The sequence below is a fragment of the Ursus americanus genome, chromosome 1 (assembly GCF_024610735.1).
Source record: "Ursus americanus isolate L20-20 chromosome 1, mUrsAme1.1.p, whole genome shotgun sequence".
NCBI classification, from domain to species: Eukaryota; Metazoa; Chordata; class Mammalia; order Carnivora; family Ursidae; genus Ursus; species Ursus americanus.
This window is the reverse complement of record NC_142127.1, coordinates 101,843,220-101,854,329: the sequence shown is the minus strand read 5'-3', so window position 1 is coordinate 101,854,329 and position 11,110 is coordinate 101,843,220. Positions and strand designations below refer to the sequence as shown.

Here is an 11,110-nt window from a genome sequence, read left to right as displayed (position 1 = left end):
GAAATTTTATTTGGGTTGTGTTAAACTCATAAATTCACTTGAGAAGAATTTATTTCTTTATAGTATTTGACATTCCATCAGGCATGTGCTATGTTGGTCCATTGATTTAAGTTTTATTCTTTATATCTCATTACAATTTCTAATTTTTAATTTTTCCCTGTGTGTATCTTATTAATTTTATCTCAAAGTACATATATTAGTCCTATTGAGAATGGCATTCCTGGGGCGCCTGGGTGGCTCGGTTGGTTGTGAGATTGAGTCCTGCATCAGGCTCCATGCTGGGTGTGGTATTTGCTTAAGATTCTCTCTCTCTCCCTCTGTCCCCATTCTCTCTCTAAAGAAAAGAAAGAAAGAAAGAAAGAAAGAAAGAAAGAAAGAAAGAAAGAAAGAAAGAAAGAAAAAAGGAAAGAAAGAAAAAGGGAGAAGAGGAGAAGAGAAGAAGAGAAGAGAAGAGAAGAGAAGAGAAGAGAAGAGAAGAGAAGAGAAGAGAAGAGAAGAGAAGAGAAGAGGAGAAGAGAAGAGAGGAGGAGAAAAAAAAGAAAAGAGAATGGTATTCCTTCTTCACACACATTCTATCTTCCGGTTAGTTTTGCTAGTAAGATGGAAAGCTAGCATGCTTTCCATGTTTATTTCATATTGCTGACCTCTTTATTAATTCATTAAGTCTAAAACACTTTTGGTTGATTCTCTGAAGTTTCGTGGGCACAGTATTATATATATATAAGCAACGGTTATTTTGCATTTAAAAAAATTTTTTTTGAGATTTATTTATTTATTTGAGAGAGAGAGTATGTGTGTGCGTGCAGAGGGCTAGGGGTAGAGGAAGGAGAGAATTTCAAGCGGATTCTTCTCCACACAGAGTGTAAGCAGCATGCTGGCCTCAATCCCAGGACCCTGAGATCACAATCTGAGCCAAAATCAAGTGTCGGACACTCAACAGACTGAGCCGCCCAGGCGCCCCTATTTTGCATTTTAAATTCTAACAGTAATTATTTATTGTCTTCTATGTGCTTAGAGAGCTTCCAGGATGATTTTAAAGGGATGCTGAGTTTTACGCAACTCTTTCTCCAGCATTCATTCATGCATGTGATTTTGGTTTTTCCTATGAAAGTTCCCATGCTACATATTTACGTTTCCTGATATTAAATTATTCTTGCTCCTCTGACATATGTTTAATGCGAATGTTACCTTTTAAAATTAATTTTTTAAAAATGTTATTTAATACATTTATACATTTGCTGGCATTTTTTAATTTATTTTTTATTTATTTATTTATTTATTTTTAAGATTTTATTTATTTATTTGACAGAGAGAGAGCGACAGCCAGCGAGAGAGGGAACACAAGCAGGGGGAGTGGGAGAGGAAGAAGCAGGCTCTCAGCGGAGGAGCCTGATGTGAGGCTCGATCCCAGAACACCAGGATCACGCCCTGAGCTGAAGGCAGACGCTTAACGACTGAGCCACCCAGGCGCCCCAACTGCTGGCATTTTTTAAAGCTGTAAGTGAAATCGTCTATAATTTCCTTGTTTTATTCCAGCTTCATCAAGTTTGAATCTTCTATCAAGCAAGTTACATCCAATAAGTTAAAACTAACTTTTAGTCAATCTCCATCTTCTGGGTGAGTTTATGTAGCTGGAGAATGTCTTTGAAAGCGTAAGACATTCACTGAGAGAGGTTTTTAGGCCTGAAGTTTTGAGAGAGAGAAATCTTTTGTAACCTTTTGCATTTCTTCCATGATTATGGCCTTTTGAAGTTTTCTACTTTTTCTTGGCGATTTTGTTAACATTTTTAGAAAAAACATCTTTCATTTCATTACAAGTCAAAAAGTCTTAATACCACATCCTACATGTTTGTTTCTATACATCTTTCTCATTTCTAATTTTCTTTGCTTTTTCTTCTTTTTCTGATTCGATTTGCCAAAGATTGACTCATTAATTGCATGTTTGTTTAGAAAATCAAGTTAAACATTTCTAATGCTTGCAATTACAGAGCCCTCTGTCAAAAGAAAAGCAGGCGGTAACCATGAATTAGGAGCAAAGGCGGCCCGAAAGCACAGCCTGTTTGTGGCGAACTGAGTGTCGGGTGCTTGGGTGTGGGTCACGGTTTGCCATCCATCGCTGTCTTTGGGGTTTTGTTCATTTATGGGTTCATTCATCTCAGTATGAACTAGTGTCAAAGTGAGATTTGAGCTGCACTTTTGTGAAAGCAGAAGAGAGAAATGCTGCATGAGGAAGCAATTAATTTTCATCTCAAGAAACACTATTTGTTGGGACCGAGAGAGCCAGGAGTGCTGTAATTAGGAAGCACACTGTAAATTTCAGATTCACTTTTACTCTGGATCTTGACAATGAGGAAGACCAGTGGTCTAGTTATTATGTCCACAACACAAATCACCCCCAAAACTCAGCGATAAAAAGCAACAATTTAATACACTTTTGAAATCTGTGGGTCGGCATTTGGGACAGGTCACAACAGGAAGTTTGTCTCTATTCCGTGATACGGGGTCTCAGGTGGAAATCCAGAGTCCCAGGGCTGGGATCTCCCAGCACGGATTTCCTCGAGGTGGTTGGTCCATGCTGACCGTGGGCTGAGGGCCTCCGTCTCTCTCTGTGGCCCTCCCACGGACCCGTGTTCCTCGAGGTGGTTGTCCATGCTGACCGTGGGCTGAGGGCCTCCGTCTCTCTCTGTGGCCCTCCCACAGACCCGTGTTCCTCGAGGTGGTTGTCCATGCTGACCGTGGGCTGAGGGCCTCCGTCTCTCTCTGTGGCCCTCCCACGGACCAGCGTGAGCTTCCCCCCAGCATGTGGCTGTGTTCCAGGGAGGAGCATCCCAGGAAGGTGGACTTGGACACAGAAATCACACAGCTTCACCCCTGCTGTACTCTTGTTTGAAGCAGTCACAGGCCCCCTAAGATCCAGGGGAGGGGAGATAGACTCTACCTCTTGATGGGAGGACTAGGGTTTGAAAGAATATATGTGGGATCAGAAATGGCACAAGGGCCGTTTTTGTAAAATGCCATCTGTCACAACCAGGAAGTTTCTGGAACAATGACAAAAGATGTCCCTTTTTTCCCTCTGGATGGGTGTATACAGATAAAGCAAAATAAAACAAAATTAAAGAGCACTTGAAAAGTCAAGTTGAGGTAGGAAATAATCAATATAATAAGGATGATAGATTTCTTTTTTTTTTCAAGGATTTGTTTTATTTATTTGAGAGAAAGAGGGAGTGAGTGGGTGCAGGGGCAGAGGGAGAGAATCTTCAAGCAGACTCCAGCTGAGCACGGAGCCCAACAGGGCTTGATCTCAGCACCCATGAGATCCCGACCTGAGCCGAAACCAAGAGTCAGGCACTTAACTGCCTACACCACCCAGGCATCCCTCTCTTTCTTTCTTATTTTTTTTTTAAGATTTATTTTTGTATTTATTTTAAGAGCAGGGAGGTGCAGAGGGAGCGTGAGAGAGAGTCTTAAGCAGACTCCCTGCTGAGTGTGGAGCCGGACATGGGGCTTGATCTCCCTACCCTGAGATCATGACCCTGAGACCACAGCCTGAGCAGAAACCAAGAGTCAGACGCTCGACCGACTGTGCCACCCAGGCGTCCCAGGATGATAGATTTCTTATATCCATCACTACATTTGAAATTATACCTTCTTTCCCCAATTCATTTTTAGAAAAGTTGTCATAGGACCATCACCACACAGGCCCCAAAGATAGACGGTTCAGGGAGATTCACAAGTGTGTGGAAAACAGGGCAGTGTGATCGAGAGTGGCGTAGATGTCTGTGCACATAAGGTGTGCCAGCATCACCTGACCACAGCCCGTGCTCGCCCGAGTAACGGGTTCTGGTTATACGATCCTACTGTCCACGTTCTGTGGTTCGGTCTAGAAAACATGGTGACTCTAACTGGCTACTCAGTGAGGAAGTGCACTTCCCTGGGGAGGTAGGAAATGGGGTTGGGTAGGGCCCAGAGTGCTGCCACGTCGAACAATGCAGACACATGCTACAGGCAGTAGGGGGAGGGGACACTGGGGACTGTCCAGTGTGAGAAAAAGGCAACTGTGCTTTAGAAAAAGCCCCCCTGGGAGGAGTGTGGAGGGTGGGTTGGTGGAGCCAATAAGAGGCTCTTCCTATAACATCCCTGGGAGCATTTGAAGACCACATGGAGCAGGGGGTGCCATGACATAGCACGCTGCCCGCCCTGCGTGGACCGAGTCCACCTTCTCTCTTGCAGCCGGTGGGATAAAACAGAGAAGACAGAGAGGAAACAGGGGAAGACCCGGGGCAGGGGTTCTTGGGAGCCTGTGGAGGGATAAGAATAATCACACTAATCACATGAATATTACGTATCGAGAACTTACGGGACATCACACTAAGCCCTTCACCCACCTTACCACTTAGCCACTCCAGGAGGTGGGCCTCCTTACCTCTAGTTTAGAGAGAAGACTCCTGAGGCTCAAAGAGGCTGAGTCAGGTCCCCAGGGTCCCACAGGTGTAAGTGGCAGACCCAAGACTGAATGACAACCTGCCTAGACCCAGAGGCCATGGCAGTCAGCATATGCAAAGGCCATCCAAAGGAGAACCCAAGCTTTGCATTTACACCTGGACCAGCGCAACTCACCAGGCTCGAAGGCCAATGAGGTCTTCTCTGTCATGAATTAGGCTGCCCTCCATCCACCAGTAGAGGTCCCTGGGAAACAGAGTGAAGGAACAGGAAGCAGCCAGGTCTAGTGGGCTTTGGGAATGGAGCCTCTGTTCTTCAGAATTCAAGACCAGTGTGAACCTATAGCCTGTTGATGTGGGGAGAAAGGGAGGGGAGGAAGCAAGGGTAATTTAGAGGCTGCAGCCAACTGACTTGTTTAGTGATAACTTTCTCTACTACGGGTACAGATGGGAGGTCCCACGATGTGGGGGAGGATAGGGTTGCATTTTTGTTCTGTTGCCCTCAAGGCAGGTCAACCAGATAGATTTGTCTAGGGGGGCACTTGGGCAGATTCAGGAATCAGGATGCAGGGAGTTCAAAAGGAGGAATGCAGGTCCCTGGGTGGCTCAGTTGGTTAAGGGTCTGACTTCAGCTCAGGTCATGATCTCGAGGTCCTGGGATTGAGCCCCACATCGGGCTTTGCACTCAGCGGGGCGTCAGCTTGTCCCTCTGCCCCTCCCCCTTCTCCCGCTCTCTCTCTCTCTCTCTTTCAAATGAATACATAAAATCTTTTTTAAAAATTAAAAAAAAATTTTAAATAAAAAAAATAATTTAAAAAAGGAAGAATGACATTTCTGCTGGCCCCTTTTCTGTCCTCTCTACTTCCAACAGCTCAGCCTCTGAGGGCATAGCTTCCTGAGAGTAATTTCTGAACAGACCCTGGCCCACTCTTTCTTGGTCCTTACCATCAGGAGTGTGGGACCTTCTGTGTCAGGGAGTAAGAAGGAAACAAGAAACAAGGGCAGAGTTGTCCTCTGTGGCTCCAGGAACCCAGCTGCAGAGTGGAAGGCTCTTGTTTCTGGATTGGGCAGTTTATAACAAAGTTGGCTCTCACCTCCCATGCTCCTGATGTGTATGGCACAGCTCGAAGTGCACTGGTTAATATTTAACCTCTTGACTGTCTCCCCTCCGGATGTCATGCCTTCACAAACATCAGAGACTTGCTGGGGGAATAATTTACTTGCTGGTTCAGTTGACTGGCTTTCCTGAACACCTGACACATGCGGTGTGAGCTGTGAAATGTGCTGCATGGGTGAATGCGCGGGCAGATGAACAGCATGAGCCTGTGAGAGGGTCTTCATGGCCATCTTCCGGGCAACTAGTCACATTCCTCTTCCAATATTTGCTTTTACAGCATCACCTTAGCTGTCGCCAAAGAGACTGCCAGGAAATCTGTGGGCATTTTCTAAGACACGGAGAAGAGGACGGCAGGTTGAGCCATGCAAAGTGGTTAAAAAGACAGTTCCAGGAGCTGGACCGTTCCGGGTGACCCTGGGCTTGCCTCTGGACAAGTCTGGGACCGTGGATGACTCTCTCTGCCCTTCTGTACCTCAGTTTCCTTCTCTGCAGTGGGGAGCGTCAGAACACTTACTCCAGTTACAAAGTGGTAGGGCAATCTCTGTAAAACACCAACTCTACAAAACACGGTTCTTGGCTCTAAATGCTCAAAAAAATTTAACTAATATTATTGTTGTAAATTATGCCTCCTTCTGAGTTCCTTGTTATGGTTTCAGGTATTAAAAACCAAACAACAGGGACGCCTGGGTGGCTCAGTCAGTTTAGTGTCTGCCTTGGGCTCAGGTCATGATCTCAGGGTCCTGGGTTGGGGCACGTGTAGGGTTCCCCACTCAGCGGGGAGTCTGCTTCTCTCTCTCCCTCTGCCCCTCCCCCTGCTCATGCTCTCACGCTCTCTAGCTCTCTCTCAAATAAATAAATAAATAAAATCTTAAAAAAAAAACACACACAATAAGACAACAGGTCCCAAATGGAGTCCCTTATGCTAAGCCCCACATCACCAAATCAAGACTTGACTTAATTACGGTTTCAGCTCTCCCCAAAATGGAATCTTATACCAGTCAGTCAGGACTCGCCGGATCAGCACTGGTTGGGTCATCCGCCCGACGGACCCCTGCCATCTCCTAAGAGAAGGTGACCTTGGGTAACCAGCCATGTTTTTCAGTATAAAGGCTCTCACCTTGTACAGCAACTTGGACGGAGCTCCTTTCTATCTGCTGGATTGGATGCTGCCTGATTTAAATTGATTTTTGCTCAAAGAAACTCTTAAAATTTCTAACACATCTCAGTTCATCTTTTAACACACAGGTATCTGTCATGTCTTTATTACCTGGTAAAGGTCTAGTCTCCTTCTGCTGCCATTTCCAAAGGATGTTGAAAAGGAGGAACTATAATTTGGGGTGTTCTGTATATGTATCTCTGTTTTCTAAAGTCCCACAGAACCACCACTAGGTTGAATCCTACATGTCCAACAGTAGGGAATTTATTAAATAAATGTCCTTTGCATACAAAGGAAACAGCTATTTAAAAATTAATGGATTTTTTTTCAGGAATTTTCAATGAGTTAAAAACTTATTAAGGAAAAACATCCCGAAATAGCATTTGAACTGCAGTGTGACCTCGAGTCTGTGAAATACATAGGTCAAGAAAAAAGGCTGGAAGGTCATGTACAGGTGCTTTTGCAGAGGGGTGAGCCTTGGGGGGGGTACTGTGTTCTTTGGGTACATCATGGTGCGACATTGCCCAGTGGTGCGGTAAAAACTGCCAGTTCCTGTGGATGAAGCTTCCTGCCTCCAGGAAAGTTCTGGAATAACTGTGGATTAGACGACGACTACATTTCTCAGGTTCCTCTGAGCAGCACATTTCTTTCTCCCTGTCAAAGTGTTGAGTAAGTGATGTTGAGCTGGTCCACCAGCAGCCATTGGTCATCTTAGTTAAGGCTTGGGAGGGAAGCGAAGAGGTGACATGGGTGAAGGCGGACTCCTAAAGATACTGGACACACAACCGGAACTGGAAAGTAGAGAGATGACCAGGTGAGGGGAGGGGGGAAGGGAGGGGAAGAGAAGGGAGGTAAGGAGAGGGGAGGGCAGGGAAGGGAGGGGAGGGCGAGAGGCAGAGGAGGAGGAGGCAAGCTTCCCCTCCCGCAAATATTTAAGAAACATTCAGAAATGGGGGGAGGGTGGCTCCATCCTGATTTGAGATAAAGGAGCATGACCCAGCCGGAGTGAGCCTCAGTGAGCCTGGGCTCTGAAACCTCACCCCTGCATTAGCAGGGTGGTCCGACCCTCCGCAGCCGGGGAGGGTTAGGAACGCAAGCCCCACCCTCTAAGGCAGCGGAACCTGCATCTTAGCACGGTTTGTGGGGTGCTTTGTGTTCACCAGAGTCAAGAGGCACCTGGCTGAGGGAGGGGAGCTGGGGGGCTGGCCGCCCCTGGGTGGGAGGAAAGGACAGCCCAGGGACAGCCTGCAAGGTTGGGGGGGATGGCCAGACAGCCTGGCCCGTGTGGGCAGCGGCTCCCGGCACAGGCCAGACAGCCCTACAGAGAGTGGGGTCGATGGTTGGCATCGGCTCCAAGGTGAACCAACTCAGACATTTTAAACCTTAAGTCTTAAATGATTGAAAGGTACTTCATGATACCTCTGGCTCCTGCGGTACCTGCTAAATGCCGACGCTTGGCGTAATCAGGAATCATTGCCATCCTGCTGCAGAGGGCGAGTCTTCACTGCGGGATGTGTTGCAGCTGTCCGGGAGTGGCCTTCACCGAACTCGATTTCCCGGGGGGCGGTGGGGAGGGGGCTTTCCTGGCCTCTGAAGCTTTTCCTCTGCCTTCTCTTTTGAAATCTGCCACAGGCAACCACATGGCCACGGCTTCCTAGAGAAATGGCAGGAAAATCCTTGCCAGGTTTGGAGGGTGAGAGAGGCCGGCCCTCCCCCATCTCTTACCACTTCTGGAAACTTCTGGGGAATTCCAGGGACGGGGTGAAAAAGCCTGTGTGCAGGGTGAAGAGCTGCTTCCAAAAGAGATATCACGCTCCCCTGGCCCCAGGTCTCCAAAGGGCAGGTGATTTCCTGGGTCCAGAGGCCTTTCTTAGATTCTGTATCCCCATCTCTTAGGGAGTAGAAGAGAATCTTCCATTTCCACAGTGACATTCCGCCCTGAGCTCCGTCGCAGGGGCCGTGACGGAACAGATAACGCAGAAGTCCCAAGGGAAGCGGGGCTCTGATAGCACAGAAAAATAAAGTGCTTCCTCTCCCCTCTTACTTGTGTGACTTTTTTTTTTTAATAAACAAGGAGGCCCTCCTAGGGGCAAGAGAGATGTGCGATGTATTAATCATGTATCACTTCAACTTTGAAATCTTTACCATTTTCATTTCTTTCAGCTGTGTCAGGACCACCTGAGAAAAGCAGGTTTCTGACTGGTTAAGAGAAGCCACACAGGGATGAGGATGTGTCCCTGCTCCCTCTCTCACCTTGGTCCCTCAGCTCCCGTCCCCACCCCACACCCATCAGTGAGGGCAGCCAGGCTCCCCGTGAGCACCTCCCGAGGAAGTGGGTTCTGCTGGGACTTCTAAGTCCCAGAAAGGTGAGAGGTAAGTTGTTCCCACACACAGAGGAGGGGGCACAGAAACCCAGGGGAGGACACGGAATGTCTGTCCCTGCCCTCGGCATCCCAGTCCCACCTCGTGTGCTCGCTCTGATATCTTCCCTTTGTGAGACACACACTCTCTGCGAAGCCAGCTGTCCTGCTCGATGCAAATAGATCCAAAGAACCTGACTCTCCTTCCCTGGCAACAAGCAGGTGACCCAAGCTGCATCTTTCTACAGGGTGGAAATGCTGAACGCCAGGGGAAAGCCTGGGAAGATTCCAGAAGAAGAGCAGCGTTCTCGAAACTCACCCCCAGGGAGTCATGGCCCAAGGGTGGAGGGTCCTCAGCCCTAACCGGGACCCCTGATTTACAGGGAGGCGGTGGATCAGCTCTCCACCACACTTCCCCTACACTGCACCCCAGGCGGGGAGCCAAGGTCCCAGTGCCCCAAACTCCCCACCCCCCACCCCTCGAAGTTCCTGTTCCTGCAACACCCAGCTGCCCAGCAAACCCTCTGTGGGCTGCACTCGACAGGCTGTTCCCGCCAGAATCCCTGTGCTCTCACCTGGAATCTCCTGGGGCCTGACCTGCCCTCCATCCACCACCGGGAGACTTGGACCAAGCGTGACCCGGAGCTCCTTTCTCCAGCCATGCTCCTGCCAGAGGGATTGCCCTGTTCCTGCTACAGCAGGGCCTGTGGCCATCATGCCAGGGCACCTGCACACTGACCGGGGCGGGGAGGAGGGGGGAGGGAGCTCGGCTCTCAGCACTTCGGCACCCTGGCCTCGGGAATGTTCGGTAACTTGGGTTGCTCACATCCACGTTAAGAGTGGGTTCTGCTTCCTCATTTTGAAGGGTCCCAGGCTCTACTGTGCAGTACAGTCTGAACGTTTGTCACCACTGATCAAAGCTTCGAGGCCTCGTCTTCAATGACCACGTCCCTCCTCTCCCCGGTCCCATAGCTCTTGGCTTTCATTGGGAACCTCTGCGAACGTCACCAATAGAAATGTATTTGTTCCTCTACAGTCTACTTGCTTTCTTCCCTCACGATTCGTTAGCTTTTTGCTGTGGCGTCTCAATGTTCCTGCAGTTTCTGAAATTCTTGCCACTGTTCAGCCATTTTTATACTTCTTGGAACTTGAATTTTGAATAAGCAGATAAGGATTCATATTTGCATAAAACCCTTTACATGGGCAAACAGAGACAATTACAAGTCTTAAAAATATTTTTAGGCACTATGGTAAATTCAAAATCGGTGACAGTGACATGCTTAAGTTACATGTTAGGAAGTGCTTTAGTTGTTTTATGAACTCACATACCACTTCCCGATAGTCCCAGGGTGTCTCAGGCCTTCCGCTTTGCAGGGGACTCCAGCTGAAGGGGATACTCTGAAGTTCCATTTTCATCAACACAGACCCTGACCTTTTCCCAGGAGAGAAAAAAAAAAGACCTCTCTAGAAATCACCTCCTCATACCTTCTCTATCACAGGCAGGCTGAGGTCATGTTTGGTTTGTAGTTAATAATGAGCAGTTTAACGGGGGGGCCGTAGCCATGGAGTTCAGAGGTTAACAGCAAGGTAGCTGCAGCCACTGCTGGACCTTCCTTCCAGCCCACAGCTCCTGCTTTGTGGTTTGGGAGCCAATCTTCTGGGGGCCCACCCCATCAGATGTGGTCAAGCATTTCTATCTGTGCTGTTAATTATATGTGTCAACATGGCTAGTCTACTGTGTCCAGGTGTTCGGTCAAACACTGGCCTAGATCTGGCTGTGAAGGTATTTATTTAGATGAGGTTAACATTCAAATCAGCAGACTTTGATTAAAGCAGATTACTCTCCATTCTGTGGGTGGGCCTCATCCAATCAGTTGAAGGCTTTAAGAGACCAAGACTGAGGTGCCCCAAGGAAAAAGGGATTCTGCCTCCAGACTCCAACTGCAGCATTAACTATTCCCTTACTCTCCAGCCTGCCGGCCCAGCCTGCAGATTTCAGACTTGCCAGCCCTCACAATCACATGGGCCAATTCTTTAA

At 48.0% G+C, this 11,110-nt stretch overlaps 2 long non-coding RNA genes across 2 annotated transcripts; one reads left to right on the top strand and one right to left on the bottom strand.

Moving 5' to 3' along the window:
- Positions 1–344: 344 nt before the first annotated feature.
- LOC148110828 (uncharacterized) lies at positions 345–6,182 on the top strand. Its single transcript, XR_015726804.1, has 3 exons — positions 345–582; positions 1,310–1,497; positions 5,834–6,182. It is a non-coding gene; the product is annotated as an uncharacterized LOC148110828 (long non-coding RNA).
- Positions 2,384–5,715, bottom strand: LOC148110829 (uncharacterized). Its single transcript, XR_015726802.1, has 3 exons — positions 5,385–5,715; positions 4,618–4,786; positions 2,384–4,525 (listed from the first exon to the last, which is right to left on the bottom strand). It is a non-coding gene; the product is annotated as an uncharacterized LOC148110829 (long non-coding RNA).
- Positions 6,183–11,110: the final 4,928 nt, after the last annotated feature.